The sequence below is a fragment of the Pimephales promelas genome, chromosome 15 (genome assembly GCF_988280905.1).
Source record: "Pimephales promelas chromosome 15, fPimPro1.hap1.1, whole genome shotgun sequence".
NCBI classification, from domain to species: Eukaryota; Metazoa; Chordata; class Actinopteri; order Cypriniformes; family Leuciscidae; genus Pimephales; species Pimephales promelas.
The window spans coordinates 27,353,197-27,370,312 of record NC_142783.1 but is presented as its reverse complement, the minus strand read 5'-3'; the positions used below and the strand labels follow the sequence as shown (position 1 = coordinate 27,370,312).

The 17,116-nt window shown below is 38.9% G+C and overlaps 1 protein-coding gene across 3 annotated transcripts in view; it reads right to left on the bottom strand.

Moving 5' to 3' along the window:
• Positions 1 to 16,588, bottom strand: part of fut8a (fucosyltransferase 8a (alpha (1,6) fucosyltransferase)) — a 76,835-nt gene extending 60,247 nt beyond the window's left edge. For 2 of the 3 annotated variants that reach the window (XM_039673917.2, XM_039674005.2), the window contains exon 1: positions 16,437 to 16,588. The gene's annotated coding sequence lies outside the window, so the exon portion shown is untranslated. Of the gene's footprint in view, positions 1 to 6,906; positions 7,035 to 16,436 lie in introns of those variants that run through there. The other variant, XM_089120464.1, reaches the window with a different exon arrangement.
• Between the last annotated feature and the right edge of the window lie 528 nt (positions 16,589 to 17,116).

Below are 17,116 nucleotides of genomic sequence, written 5' to 3'. Positions count from 1 at the left end.
AGGCCAACATTAAAATAATATTATATATCAATATACAGTTCTTTGCAACATAATCAGATTAAACTTTTTTTTGTTTTATTTTGTTTGACCAATTATCAAAATAAAGTAGTATTATTATCAGAGCATGTGAGCAGATAGCAGAGAGTGGATCTAGGCCTGTCACTATAACAAGAAATTATTGCGATAAACGACAATATTGTCATTCTGAGACCATCTAAATGAATGATAATGGCATAATAATGCAGGTAAACCATTTCAAATATCAATAAACTTTTTTTCTTATTATATTTTTTAACACTGAAAATGGAAACCATTTTAAATATCCAGAATAAATGAACAAAACAACCAAACAATAAAAGCAATGGACTCTCCCTCTAGAGTACGAAGTCTCTGTTAACAAAAAATGCACTTGAATAAATCCCAAAAACAAAAAATAAAATGGATGTAAACAAAACCCGACCCTACCCTATGATACATTAATTGTTATTAAAGCATTAACACACAAACCACTGTTAATTTAACATAAAAGCAAGCAGGCTAACGTTACTGCGTGCATGGTTTGGCATGTCAGTATGCATGCAAAGTGCACTCCCTTAATAATTCCTAAAAAGCTCACAGTTCATCGCGATCTCACACATCTCTGTTATTATCAATGAAACTGACTGCACAATTAATCTTTCATAATATCCACACTTTGTTTGTTATAATTCGAGGATTTACCATTATAATTCAGCACTAAACAGAAAGTCTGTTTTGAGTGGTGAAGGAAGTCTATCTTAAATGCTTCTGATTGGCCATTGCATTCAAGAAATCCACATATGTCTGTGATTGGCAAAATCGCACAATGCTGCAAACATGTTATCAATAGAAACTCTGGCCTGTAAATCGTTTCTATTTTGTTTTAGCTTACCGTTGCTTTTCTGCAACAGATGAATAAAAATCTATGTGTTTTTAAATGTTTTATTCATAGATATTTCTAGTTTGCGGGAGTCCTGGGAATCGCATTCTGCCGCAACCCGAACACACAGAGTAAGTGCATTACCACATAATATACCGATGTATATTATACATCTACGCAATACAATCGCCTAGTATAAAACCTGTATTAAGAACACGTTTTTTTTTTACTGCGTTAAAGGAATTAATGCGTTATCGCATTAAATTTGACAGCCGTAAAATTCTCACACAGTTTTCTTCACACACACACTCACTCAGACAAGTTTTTCTGCCCTTTTGATTAGCAGCACACAATCGGCAGACACAATGATGTCTGATAATGGCTTTTATCGGCCTCTAAGTGCTTGAAGTAGCCTACACAACACCACACATTTCTAATTATATAATTAAGGAGAAATTAACAAAAGAATGCTGTTAACTTCTGTAAGCATGAGGCCCCACAACAACAAAATACACACATCAAAAGAAACATCTTTAATATAATAAGGACCAGATAAATCCAGTCAGTGAATAAAGAGATCAATGGTCTGTTCAATAAATGACATCACTGCCATGAACCCAAAAGGCTTGGGTTTAAAAATAATTTTATTTGCATAAACAAATAACAAATTAATTTGCATATCAGCCAAATTTATATTGCATTTGATAACAGACGCCACATTCAAAAACATGCCTGGATAAACCTCAAGAATAATGTCCCTTAAAAATAAACACATAAACAGCCTCATGAAACCAGCCAGTAAAATCCTTACATATATTTTCGAGAGAAAATTTATGGTGTTGGAAGCCCTTCTCAGAGATAGGGATAGTTAGCACAGATTTCTCTAATGGTCTGAAATTCTTGTTTTACAACAGCAGACCTCAGCAAGCAGAGGCTAAACATGGCAGACCTGAACCTGCAGAAGTTCACAGTGTCAGGCCTGATGGTTCTTGCGCATCCTTGCACTCCCCTCCAATCCCCGGCTTTTCTTCCCAAGGGTGATGAGTTTCAGCGTCATTAAGCCCTCACCATTCTGCACCAAATTACTGAGTTTGTTGAAATGTAATTTATCTGACGTTGAACATGTTCAGTGTTCAAGAAAGACTCGAGCAAACCAACAATTGGTAATGCCATTGAGACAGATTTGAGGGTGTGTTCCTGTGTGTTTGGGAGAATCTGTCTGACAGATGGTTGTCACTATGTTCTGGGCAGGGACTCAAAGAGATTTTGAGATAGTCATATTGATCTGAAGGCAGTTGGACAAGACTAGTCAGACAGAACGACAGAATAAGCTTACAGACAGAAGGGCCTTGAAGGATCATTACTGGTCTTGAGGTTCATTCAGGCATAAACCAATCGTCTCTCAGGATATCTTTATTAAAATGAGGCAACACTCGACTACTTTTTAAAAAAAACGTAGAACCAATCACATATTTGAGTCATAAAAGTAGCCCATTCTTTAGATAAAACACCATTCTGACATGTTCACAATTCTCTTTAACAAAATCCAATCTCAATCTTTAATACCATTCAGAAGTAATAAATAATAATTAGCCTTTCGTCGAGCCCCGCCCCCCTTAGTTACTGCTGCTACCTCCGTCAAACAAATGGTCAAACACGGGCAGCGCGACAGATTGCCATGACGGCAAAGGGTATTCCCGTGCGTGTCAGTGACCTTTTTTGGAGCAATACCTCCGCGATATCAAGCAAGATCGAAGCAAAAGGGGTTACGGTATGCGGTGGAGGGATTTATTCCAAATATAAAATTAAGAAATGAATGAGACACGACTACTATTGATGCTAATGCTTACCAGTCTCAAGAAAAATCAGAAAAAACCCATGACCATGCTAAGTTACCTCAAATGCAACCAGCACAGCCTTGAAGATTTTATAAACTGGTTCAGTGGCTAATTGTTTGGAGTTCGAAATATATAACTTGCGCTGCATATTTATTCATTTTGCCTCCGATACAGGAGTAGCACGTTCGCTTTAACAAGCAGGTTGTTCATTAGGCTACCACAGCAACCGATTGCGTGTCATGCTCATGCTGAATGCGATTTTCGTGTTTAAAAAGTAACTAACGTTATGCATAAGAGACGGAAAGAGGCAGAGAACCATACGTTATTTAAGGTTATTTCTATTCGTTACGATATTGATATGAACTGATGTTGTCATGTAAGCTTCATGCTTTCCCCGTTGCGAACGTCCTCTAAACTGTAGTCTACGGTGCTGCACTGCTAACTTAGCTGACTGCTGCTCATTTTCCCAGAGAATATCATGGTATGTTAACAACAACCCTTTAGAAAATGTACAGTAAGTCCTTTGTGGATCCTCTTGATCTGCTTTCTCCGTGCTTCTTTGACTAATCTCAGTCGCACGCACGCTGCACGCGAGACGAGTTAACCATGTTCGACACATTTAACTGGAATTGGGGCGTCCACACTGTTTAATACATCTTAGGCACCGCTCGCGTTGTGTTTTGGGCTTTGGAAAGGGAAAAAACACAACTTCTCCAGACAATCTCTCGGGGTATCATGTGTCCGATTTACTAACGTCGTGGGCGCACCACTTACTGTTTCACGGAACAGCTCACACAGTAACGGTTGCTATGATGTGTGATTGGACAATGGCCATTTTGTGGGAGGGGCCGGCGAAAGGTCAATTCTCACTTTTTTCACATTTGTGTGTGTTTATGACATGATGATAGTTTTTCTCACAAAGTGACTTTCAGTGCAGATCTAGAGTCTGGAGAGAAAGTTCATGCATTTGTGTCCTCATATACGCAAAAAACTGCGAGCGTCACACTTGCTTCAGTGTGTGAGTGTGTCTGTGCGTGTGATAAATGAAACTGCGCGTCGGCTGCACAATCCATTCACACAGAACATGGAGGATTCGTATTTAAATAGTCTTTGCTGTTTAATATTCACACACTAGTCTTTATCAAGTGTACTGAACTGCTTTCTATTTATTAATCAAAAAATTTAAATTAAGTAAATTCCGTTTTTATGACTGGATTTCGTCAACGTTTTAGGGGGTGTGCTAATGTTGGTGCGAGTTATATGCAACAGTCATAAAACCACATTGAACTAAATAACTGACCCATCTATTTTCCAAACCCTTCTAGAAACAACAAAGAAACATGCAATTTTAAAAGGTGTCAAAATGTTCCAGCCCTTCAGATCAAGGCATCATTCAGATGGTTTTCCTGACTGCACGGCATAAACAAACCTATCATCTGCAATTTTATCATGTACTCACTAGTCAACATCACTTGACTCCACTGAGGCTTTTAGAGAAAAGATGACACATTGACATCTTTACATTTTCCAAGACCATAGCTTGAAAACTACATTTAAAATGAAGAACTTAAAGATCAAACTCAGGAATTTTACATTACTGTACACTGAGAATACAGTGAAAGAGTCCTCTGTGCTCTATGGCATGTGTAGGAGTTCTCCCTCGGACACACATTAATGGCTGTAAGACAATTAATCAGAGACCAAAGACAATATGTTTTTGTCTTGGCTTGAGCCAAGCTCAAATTGGCACTGCAAAGAAAATTTGAAACAAAACAAAACAAAAAACTACTGGGCAAGGTAACAAGCCACACATAATTCCAGCCATTTTTAAATGATCTAATATATTGTACTAGAGGGCTGCATTGGGACTGAGAAAAACCACATCAAATTTGATGAATGGTACAATATAGAGCCTTGCGCGGGACAGTTTCCTTCATCCCGCTCCCGCCCGCCGAATTTCTGACCATTACAGCCTGCTCCTGCAACGTATGTGTTACACTCCCGCCCGTTGCCGCAATATGTATTTCATCGGCTTTAAGTTTTAGGGCTGGGCGATATGAGGATATAGTATTTATATGTTGTCACCTGGCTTTAGACCTATATATTCATGTTCACAGGCAAATTCGGCTCAAATCGCCGAAATCAGGCACATATAAATGTCAATATCCATGATTAGACACTGGATCTTTGGTAAGTTGTGAGGAACACTTATATCAAATCCAACATTTAGTTTAAATTGATAATTGTTTGTTTTACTTGTGTTTGTGCATTCAGTTTTCCCTATTAAATCCAGTCATGCAGCAAGCTCTTTTGCCATCAGTCTGGCGGGAAAGTGACGTCAATGCATAGTATACCCTCTTTTCTAAAGTCTAACCTTAACTATTTGAAAATAAACCAAAAAAAAAAAAAAAAAAACTTTGGTTCTGTATTGGAACTAAAGAAAAAAATTCTCCAAGGCACATCTGTAATGGGCCACAACTCTTTGTCTGAAGGAAAAAAGACAAACAAAAAACAGAGTGATAAATCGTTAAGGGGTTCGGAGACGCAAGTAACTCTGACACTCTGATCCATTGCCGAGGGCAAGAATGTGAAATGGAAAAGTTCTCATCAGGAGTGGAGAGGCCTTCTTCTGAGGAAATAAATGGCACTCACACCTCCAGCTCACGGAGGGGAGACAGAGAGATAATGAAACGGCGGGCGGATGTTTGTTTATCGACTTTTATGAATTCTATTTGATCTTGCTTCTGTCGTCACTTGTTGGCAAAAACACTAAACTCCCTTGTGCCGCTGGTGCCGAGGGTGGGCAGGACAGCAGAGGGAATATGACAAGGAATGCAAGCAAGCAACAGATGGGAAACAGAGTGGCCAATTACACCGCGCTGTAAAAATGGCAGGGTGTGCGGCATGAGGGGAGATGAGGTGATTCATTCAGACAAATGATACCTCTCTCACAAGCTACCTCCTGCTAGAACACTGTATATGTCACGCCAGGTTTCCAGCTAGCACGCAAGGTAAAATGTAAGCAAATAAATGCAACATGCAAATCACAGAGGAGGCTGCTAATGTACAATGTTGAGTGATTTCAAATAAATGATGTAGCGCCGTGCGGTAGGCCACAGGCGTTAAGAAGCTTTTGCGGAGCGCCTCTGTGATTGCGTCCCAAGGGCATTTCAACTGCCTTGAAATTCAATTTCCCAATGCCGAAAAGCCTGTTTATTCGCGACTGTTAATGCTCACAAAAGACGCTCTGATCATACCAATAAACCGTGCAAATCAATGAAGCACCGAAACACATCCATTCGCACCAAACTCGAGCATGTAGTGATGCAGAGTGTGTCACTAGGCACGCTGATTAGCATGGATGTCAGTGGAGCACTAAAGAGGGCAGCTCATCCAGTGCCAGGTCCTCAGCAAAACAGACCCTATTCAGTACTGCTGTCTGCATCATTTATGGGCATTCATTCAGTCACATTCACAAATTATCAAAATTAGGGCTATTGTCATATCAAGATCACAATAAAATTTACGCCGATAATGATGATAAGCTCTGGATATTTTTACTTGATATGGATTAATATGGCAGCCCATCACACAGCAGAAATAAATGCGGCAACTGCCAGTAAGTGCTTCTGCGTGTCTCTGTGTGAATGAAAGGCGCGATTTCGTCTGATACACAAACTCATACATGTCGCTCACAGCAGTGATGGGCAATATGGCATAAATATCACATCACGATTATTTCAGGAAAATCACGATTCAGGATTTCCTTTTCAAGTTGGTTTTACTATTTTGCAACTGACTGAGCATTTCAGCCTAACTAATGTCCCTATTTTAAAAACAAAGACTATAGGTAACAAAATATAAGATAAAAAAAATCTTTGTCATTAGTTTCCTTTGTTAAAATAATAAAAAAGAACAAAGATACACATTACACAACTTAATTTACAAATGACATAACAGTGCTTTGTTTTTGTTTTTTCAGATACAGGCGTATTTAGCAGTAGCATTGAAGAAAGTGATTAAAAGAACAAATATGAAATTAAAACACTACACAGACTTCACAGAGTAATATTTGCACTGTTTTGTGTGATATGATAACTTATAGGTGATTGTTAGATTTAATAAGTGCGATTTACTGTCAGGACCAGAACAAAGGTGGATGTTTCTTACTTGTTCAGAAGACTTCTTATGTTGGTCATACTTCCATAAAGATTACTCTGTGATTCTGAATGCCAGTATCCACACCGGTGCGGTGACTGACAGCCTCACAGTCTCCTCAAACAGTGTGTTCATCCACGCTGTGCTGTGTCGAGGGTGTTGCAGATTTCGAACAGAGATGGCGACAAAGAGGAAAATGTTTTAAACCCGAATAAGTTTCTTTCTTTTGTTGAAAATAAAAGTTATTTTAAAGAATGTGGGTAACCAAACAGTTGCTGGTCCCCAGCGCCCTTCTATGGAAGTCAATGGGGACCATCAATTGTTTGATTGTTTGACCAGCAACTGAAAAAAATCTTCTTTTGTGTTAAGTACAAAAAAAGAAATTAATATAGGTGTGGAACAACAGAGAGTAAATAATGACAGAATAAAAAAAATGGAGAACTATCCATTTAAGGACAAGGTGCGCATGTTTACTATTAAGTTACTGTCGCTTTAAGACCGGCACGCGACGCATCTAATATACACGCATATGACACACGTACTAGATTTTATCTCAAATGTTTGCTTTCACTTTAAACATAACCAACTCTGTTTATGTAAACCTTGTGTGTATTTGACAGTATTAACGCAATGAGAGTAAAGATAACTTAGCCCAGTAACCTGTTTGACAGGCTTTTAGTTCTTACGCTTTGGGTGTACGTGCTCAGAAAGGCGCACGTTAGAACAGCACATCAGCATGCAAATGAAATGTTTAACTGGAAAGACTTAAAACCACATGCAAATAATGAACTTTTAATTCTGAATGAACTTTTAAGTTAATTGTTATATTTTCATTTGTTTGCATTTTAAAAGCTTGATTAAATTGTTAAACGACAACGTTTTTATAAATTTTATTAAATTATAAATACATTAAATTAAAAAAATCTAATGGATTTCATGGGGCCCTAAATTAAAAGGTAGCAACTCTGTGGAGTTTACACATTTACATTAATTCTCAAGGTCTAAAAAATATTTGGAAAATATTTCCTTCCCCAATAACGGTAGGTAAATGAACATTGTGATAAATATTGCCTGATATGGAAAAAAATATTGTGATACACAGCCCTATACAACCGTAATAATCAATATTTTAATGCTTGATCCCAATCACTCCCTTCCTCTGTTTTTTCACTCCTTTTTTATGATCTCTATGAGACTGAACAGTGACCAAAGTCCTCACTTCTTTACAACATATCTTTCAACAATGTGTTGAAGGTTGAGCAATAAGTTCGGCCTGAAGGCAAACCTGCAGGTGCCATTTATCATATGTGTTTTTGTGCCTTGCAAATGTAAATGTTTGGTTTTCTATTATTTCTGTTCATCTTGTAAGAATCAGTTAGAATGGATTGATAACTATAAGTATCAACCCATCACAGTATCCCATTGTTTTCCAGCAAATATGTTTTGTATAGCTGTCACAGAGTTAAATTATAGCTTACAGAATGTAGGCTACTGTTGCAAATTAAAAACTTAATTCATTTGTTTTGTAAAGGAACCTTTGAACAGACATAAAATACATTGGGCATATTTAAAAGGAAAAATTCAATTTGGGGCTTAAATTAAAAATGTCTAGGTGAAAAGTCTGGAGAAAAGTCTCAAACGGCAAAAAAAACTATACCCAGAAAAGGTTAATCAGTTTAACAAATCCATTAAGGGCATATACCCAGCTATACAATTTTGCATCATAATATATCATTGTACACTTAATGAAATAAAGAGTCTTGCTGAACAAATTCAGTAAAATCAATGTCCACTAAATCTTATAACGTATTCTGCATGTGAAACCAAAGTATGTTGTAATTTGGCATGAGCGGCAATCCTACTCTTGATCCCAATTAAGACAACCTGTGCCTTTTCAACACAAAAGGGCTTGCCACAACACTATGAGGATTAGCGAAAAATTAAGTCGACAAATCCACTGATCAGATTATCTCTCCGAACAGGATCTTCTCTGCCTTACACGCTTCTCGCTGGCACAGGCTAATGCTACTCCATGGTGTCTAAACTGAAGTCGATAACCTGGCTCAAAGATGCCGCTCAACAAATAGTCGATTTCAAAGTAAATGAAAGAAGGATGGAAGAAGGAAAAAGACATTGCAACAGAGAGATGAAAAGAGTAAACAGGAGGTTAAAGAAAGGGCACTGTTACCAAACAATTCGTCACCTGCACGGTAAGGGAAAAGAAAAAGGGTCTACCGGTCAGTACTTTTTCTCTGCTTTGCTCAAAAATGATGGAAGTGAAGAAAAGGACAGAACCCAGAATGTGACATATCTCCACTGTCTCTCTGTCATCAGTGTCACATGAGGTTAACTCCTCTGGCTCTGTGCCAAATTAGCATTCGACTCATCCTCTGCCCCGTGCTACGCTACTAAAATCCATCGGCAGCTGATAAACACTGAGATCATAGCACTTGGCCAGTGTGCCCAAGTGTGAAGGGAATGTTGCATCCCATTGGTTGCATGGCCTTGCAATAGTTTGTTAGGAATAACTGATGCATAGGGACTGAACTGCAAGTAGCATGTTGACATGCAAGCTGATGCATGTGAAGTATAGAAGTATGAAAACTTTCAAATTGAAGCTTTCAATGATAACTTGAGTTGGCTTTCTGGCTCAAACCCAGTTGCGGTTTTCTGCAGTTTTTGTTATATGTAGGCGGCAGAGCCCCCCTGAGCCGAATCCCTGGGCTAACAACTATACTTAGTGGGTGAGGGGCAGCTGGGCTTCTCGCCAAAAGGTATATCTGAGTTTTGCACAAAAAACCAACAATGAGTAACAACTTAGTGTTCAATTCACTCTATGTAAATAGCAATAGAAAGAAGCAAATATTGTACTAGTGCTCCAAGTGCTAGGGTTCAAACGGGAGTGTCTGGAACGATCTTATCAGACATTCCCTATAATACATAGTAATATTATATTACATTTTGGTTTCAGCAGAGTGGGGAAGCAATTTTCAGAGGGCAGAAATGACAGAAAGAGGAAGAAAGACAGAAACAAAGAGATAGCAAGAGAGTGGGGTAGACTGGGACTTACAAAAGCACACTTGTGTGCTGTGAGGTTTGGACCATCTTCTTGTCTTCACACCCCAATGGCAGGAGACACAATGGGACAAGCAAATATTCTGAGCCAGGATGGCATATAAATCAAGTGACTGTAAGGAAGCAAGTGCTGATTTAGGCTAAAGTGAAGGTTCTGTGCATTACCCACCATGTCTCCTGCATCTGTTAGGCTATTTCATGTACTCTGAGAGTCTGTATGTTTGAAACTGTTAACCCCTTCAATCCTCTTATGACAATCCCCCACCCCTGATTTGTGAATTAAAGGGATAACAACACTGACATACAGTCCAGCTCTGAAAATCATCAGCCATAGCCATGCTTGAGCTTGACCCATGATGCTCAACCTGATGACTCTTGGGTGGTAGCATTTAGTGGATGAGATGGCCTCACTCTGCAAATTGGGTTTAATAACGTTTTACTAGACAATCTATCTGCCCTCTGATCCTACCTTTGTTGCTTTTTATGCGGATCTCCATCCAATTGCTGTGAGTACCACAGAGGATACTTAATTGTCGCAGAGAAGCCGTTAGCATTCCACGAGGCATTAGGGATGCCATTGAGCACGCTCCAGTTGAGCTGAGACAGCAGCCTCACTCAGGTCAGTGCTGAGCAATGCAGACTACTGGACTGGATGCCTCAAAAATGCTTCCATCATCCTTACCTCAGACATAAGTCCCCTGAGTTTTTTAGCCTAAAGCCTATTTAGATAGAAAGCAAGATGTAAAAAACTGAGGGGTACAGTAAATCACAATTTTTTGACAGGATTTGTTTTCCAAACAACATTAGAGTTACAATAAGTACCAAGCACATGACTGATTTGAATGGGAATGACATACCTACTCACTCAGATGGGAGTCTGGATGTGGGCTTTAGAGAAGGTAGATGCATTATTAAAAAAATGTTTTAGAAAAGGTACTTGAGCCAACAGCTGTTTTGTTTGCCAGAATGTTGTCAAACGATCTAAATCCATAATGAATGTGCAGTAGGTAGTGGTGGAGTGAGAAATTTCGTTTTACTTCAAAGTAAACGAGAAGAATCGTTGTGAAAAAAAAATAGCATTCCACAATCACAGACATTTCTATTCAGGTGGGTGTGTGACTAAGTGTGTGGTCCTCAGATGACCTTAAGTTTTACTGAGGCTGTGTGAGAAAATGTCCGATTTGGATGAGATTAGATAAATTATGTTTTATAAACAAAGTTCGAGAGGTGCATGTTCAGATAATCAACTCAATTAGCATCAGGAGGTATACAGCAGACATAGCCTACCTTCTATGACAGTTTTCTAGCATCCCTCCACCACCCCATCTCCACACTTCTAACTAATCCTATCCCAACCGGGGATGGGGAAGTATGTGTTCCAAGCTCAGAGCTCTCCCCTCGGATAGCACGCCAAATATGCCTAACCTTAACTCTATTTAATAAAATTTAAGTGTGAACTTGTGAAAAGTACATCTGCGAAACACCTGACCTCTATTATGGAGTGTGTTCCAGAAGGTCAAGTCAAGTCAAGTCACATTTATAATTTGTAATAGTTCTTTCAGTAGTTTAGTGGGTATTGGATCTAATAAACATGTTGTTGGTTTAGATGCAATGATACGTTTATTTAGCTCTTCCTGTCCTATCGTTGTAAAGCGGTTTAGTTGTTCTAGAGGGGCCATAATTGAAGCTGAATCATAAGACACCATAGAGGATTGTACATTTATAATTGTGTTTTGGATGCTTTCTATTTTCTCATTGAAGTAATTCATAAAATCATTACTACTAAACTGTAACGGTATATTTTGCTCTGGTGATGTCTGTTTATTTGTTAGTCTAGCCACAGTGTTAAATAAAAACCTTGGATTATTTTGGTTATTTTCAATTAGTTTGCGGAGATGCTCAGCCCTGGCTGTTTTTAGTGTCTTTTTATAACGTGACATACTGTCTTTCCAGGCGATTCTAAAGACCTCGAAGGTGTGACGAAGTTGTATAGGACATACCTAGACCTGATGAAAAAGAACTTGGCTTCTAAGATGGTCAAAGTCTATTTCTTTAGCTAGTTTTCCCCCTTTTTCTTAATTAAATAACTGTGGCCTCATTGTCTGCATATAGCTTAAGCAGAGGACACAATTATAGTGCAAACTGTGTGCCTCTGGGTTCTCAACTCTAAACAAGGGTCTGAGTTCAGTTTATTGAGGACTATTCACCCTACAGTCTGAGAGAGTCTACCAACCGCCTTTGCAGAAGTGCATTTGGCACAATCGCTCATGTTCATCTATCTGCAATATGGCAAAGGCATGAAGAACTTTAGGAGAAAAGCTGTGTCTTGCAACAAATTTCCCTTGGTTTAAATGAAGCCCTGCAGTAGGTAATCATTGACTGTGCTACTGCAAATGCACAGCTTCGGGCAAATATACCCATTTAATCATTCAGACCATACATGCAAAAACATCATTTTTCTGCAGGGGTCAATCAAGGTCTGTGGTTGGTGTAATCCTGACCCTTTATCTCCTTGTGTGTGGGCAAAGGCAGAACAGTTCCCCTGCAGCTGCCAGAGCGATGCTCCACATTACAGTGTGGTATTTATAGCCGATGAAACAGCTCCTGTCGTTGGCCACTGTCATGTCTGATGGGTGCAAAAGCAGTCAGCTAAGAACCTACCAGCAAAACACACACAAATGCACAAGCATGCACACACACTGACTTTTACAATCTCCAAAGGGCTCTGAAGAATGACTCACAGTCTCCCTTGTCCTGGGAAAAAGAGAGTTAGAAGAGACAATGACTGGAACGCTCTTCCTTGCAGCCCATTGCCGCAGAACTAGAATTGGGAAAGAGTGAGTGCAAATGTTCATCCTGTGGAAAGCTACATGATCTGCCATTAGGATCCCTGCCAAAGATCTCATCCATGTGATTATCCCACCCCACCGCAGCTACTTGCTTCATCATCCATCTCATGCAAACACACACACCTGCACTTGAACACGCTAGTCCCTGCCGCCCAATCCCACACCTCTCTGCCGTTCCAATCAAAACCTATTGGGAGAGATTTTCCATCTCCTGCTCAGAGAGGCAAACTACACTATCATTAAAACTGATCAGAACCTCTTTATCCCTGCCCACTGCCCACATTGCTATGGAAACTCAGCCAAGAGTAGTCACCTGATATTGGCAGAATAGAAGAGATGAGCAAGGGGAGCGGGGGAGGGGAACGAGATTTCCTTCACTCCAGTTTGATCCGTGATTTTGAGCTTTATTATAGACCCCATCCTGACCTTCACTTCACAGCATGGGGCGAATGCATGTTAAAAAAAAGTAGCAAAGCCCTGCTCTCTATTACTCCTCCATTCAATCTCAATAAAACAAGCATAAACCAGAACAGTCTTTCCCTGGTTTAATAATTCATCCCAGGAGACAATTATCTATTTAGGGCATTATTAGATTTCTCAGTTCATTACTCAAATATGACAAATGTGACAAGACAGACTTGCATGCAGATGATTTCCACTAGGCAAATTGTCCTATTACATGATCATGTGACTATTGCGACATGTGCAGTCACCACATAAGCGTCACTAATTTAAGTAACACAAAACAAAACCTATACGTGCAAATATAGCTTGGGATCAGGTTGAAAGGTGAAACTACACATTATGGAAATCCCATAACCACATATTAGCTTTTCAAGTTAATGTTTCACAACCATAATTGTGTGAGCAGAGTGAGTCAGTGCAAAACATTCATGGAGCAGAAAATGCAATAAGACTTCAGGGGCCTATGAAAAATAAATGCATATTTATTGTTCATTTGTGCCAGTTGTGATTGATTGAAGAGAACTGAGATGATTAAAACAAACTTTCAACATGAGACATAATCACACGCTACTAAAAACGTACATGAATGTAAAGGTTTATAAAACACTGTAGAGATAAACTTCACTTCAGCAAGATAAAGCCACATCACACACTTGACTATGAACTTTACAACAGAATGTTTTCATCTAAATATAAACAAGGTAGGCCTGCCCCCAAATGGTCGACTAAACGTTAGTCGTCAAGAAGAGGCTTAATCAACCAAAATTGTATTACTCGGCTTCCACAGGAAGAGACAACATCACGTCCGCGAGAGACAGATCGTTAACGGTGGGTCCATGTGGTTAGGATGTGGAAATCCAAATGTTTGTTTATCATCCATCAACATCATATATGGCTTATCATTTGACAGTAGCGACTACTCTGTTTGTGGATTTTTAAAATGTAATTCCCAGAAAAATCCCCCTGGCTATATGAAGCTCCCCTTAGGGAAGTTAGAGGGACTGCCATTGGCCAATGCAGCTCTAAGGACCCTGGCAAGTAAACATAGCAGAATAGTGTCAAATTCATTCTCTCAGTTTGTCTGACTTTAATGTGAAATGTGAAGGAGTGACTGCTACCTGACCCATAAAAATCGCTTTGGTTGGTGTTTAATATAGTCAGGCTGTTGTATTCAGTCATTTATTTTATTTTTTTTAAACCAGATAACCATTTTTATGGTTACTTAACTAAACATAACATATTTTCCAGTTTATTTCTTTAAACAATGGAAAAGTGCAAGACTGAAACCTGCTATTTATAGTATAGCTATATAAACTATGATATTTACATATTTGTATGAAATTAAATGCTCATATTATCATGTTCTGCTGTACATCTGATCTAAGGCCAAATGCAATGCAAATCAACTGATACAAGACAGATTCAGAAAGCAGTTTAATTTTTTGATGAGGACCATCTGACTTTGGAGGAGAAACATCTCATCATATCTAACCAGAAACCGAAGCTTGTAAAGGTATTACAGATTATCACAGCGGATTTAATTATATCATTAATTCCAAGTCCAGCGAAATAAGCAGCATCAATGCAAAAAAATACAATCAAAGATGTATGTTGTTGAGAGATTGCACACGAGTCCAAGTACTGTTGATGTAATAATGCACTTGACTATGAAAGCTTGTTATCGGTGTATGCTTGGAAAAGCAGGGACTGGGCAGAACATCTGTAGAACACATTGATTTTACAAGGCTCTTAAATGAGGCAAATGTTTTCCGAGCATCGATTAAAACAGCAGACGACATGACGGGAGATAAAAACCACAGAGTAGCCTTAAAAGAGGCAAGACAAATTGTTATATGATGAAAATTAATAGTGCCCATCCTGTAGTGTGTCTAATCTGTGACTGTGTGATAGTAGATTAAGTAAGAAAGAGCACTGGAGGAGATGCCTATGATATTGAAATATGCTGTCAAATTCTGATCCCAGTGCAGTTTAGAAACATTACCTTAAAGCTATAAAGAATAGTAAAAGGACTTGTGGCAGCGGTGTTTGGAAAAACCAATCATCATCATAATGAGTGGTTTGTATTGTTGTAATAACAGGCAGAGACATATGTAAATGCCATCATCATACTCTCACATTCACACATGTAATCCACATGATTCATGCACAATATTCAAAATAAGTCATATATTAGCTTTGTTTAAGAAACTACATTTTGTACTGATCATATTAACCAGTTTGTTTGTTTTTTTCTCAATTGAAAAGATAAACCAATCAAACGAATCACTTATTTACAAATATTTCCACTTTCTTCATGTTCTCTATAAGAACTAAGATGGATGTTAAGATTTATGGAAGATAATAGCAATAGTGTGAGGAACAGAATGACATCAACACAAAATATTGAGTCATGACTACTATTGTGACATATTTATTCCCACTTTGAGGCTTGACATCTTCAGTCTTTAGGGGGAGTCATAGAAGGTACAACATTTAACAGAAGTTAAGTAAATGAAATTTTATTTCGTGTTGTTAACTATTTATTTAAAGCCATCTGCAGTCCTCGGTAACACGCTGCCTTCTTCCTAGGGGTCTAAAAGTAAACACTACGATGTCTGCAGTGGCTTCACGTTAACTTGCCATTCTCCTTTCAACCCACATAAACATGGACACGCTCCTGCTGTGGTGTCTTCTGCTAAATGTCTGGTTAACGTAGCGGACATTTACGCTACACCAATTCAACAGCAGCCCTGATACAAACCATATACTAATTTAATAATTTAGTCAGGTATATTGGTACGGTAGATTCGTTTCCGCTAACGTTGTTATGGAGTGGATTCGCTGAAAGTAACGTTAGGCTTCCTATATTTGGCACAACAATCATTCCCAATCGTCCTCAACTATTCCTAGTACATAAACACATTATTCATTGTGTCCGTGCTCGTAATGGCTACAAAATGACAGTCTGACCACAGCATACTTCGGTTTCACGGCGCGAAAACACAATGCGCTCGAGCTGCAAACCTGACCGTTATTTTCCCCGTTCAGCAGTCGAGGCAGCTAGCAACAGGCCGGGATGGAGCGAACTCGGCGGCGAGAAAAACACCGTTTTTCTTAACGTAATGCGGTTGTATATAACGGCGACACACTTACCTTGATTTGGCACCGGTTACTTGTATCTCCACAGCGCGTATGTTTTAATGAAAGGGATGCTTGGCGAGTCGTGGCGGAAACAGGAACTAGGGAGACTGACTGCTGCTGTCTGAATTCTCGCTGTTGGCTCTTGAGGAGGCTGCTCGCTGTCACTGGGCTGCACTGCGCATGCGTGTGTCAGATCGCCACGATACAAGTGCTCCTCAGCAATGAATACAATTTCTTGAAACTCATTATTCGTGGTTTTGCCAGCGTAATGATACTTATTTTCTCCGTGCAAAAATGACAAATATTTCACTAATGACACCGCAGACCAAGCAATTTAATGCGACCGATCGTGTGCGATTGTAAGTAAAGCCCACTATTAAGCAAATAACACACTCTCGATGTAGTAGGCCTACATATTAATAAAAAATAAGACATATTATATTTCTAATAAACGTCCAGTCTAACATCAGGCTCGAAAGTCTAATGTTCAGTGTTGAAAATTGAAAATTGTAAAAATCTGAAAACTGGACATTGCATTCCTGTTTGTAGCCTGTTTGTCACTGTTTATAGTCTTTATAATTTATACACTTGCATAGCCTATTTACATTTATATACTTCATGTTTTGCTCTCAGTATTTTATCTAGAATTTTTCATGACTTGATTTGTGATCATCATAACAACTGTACAATTA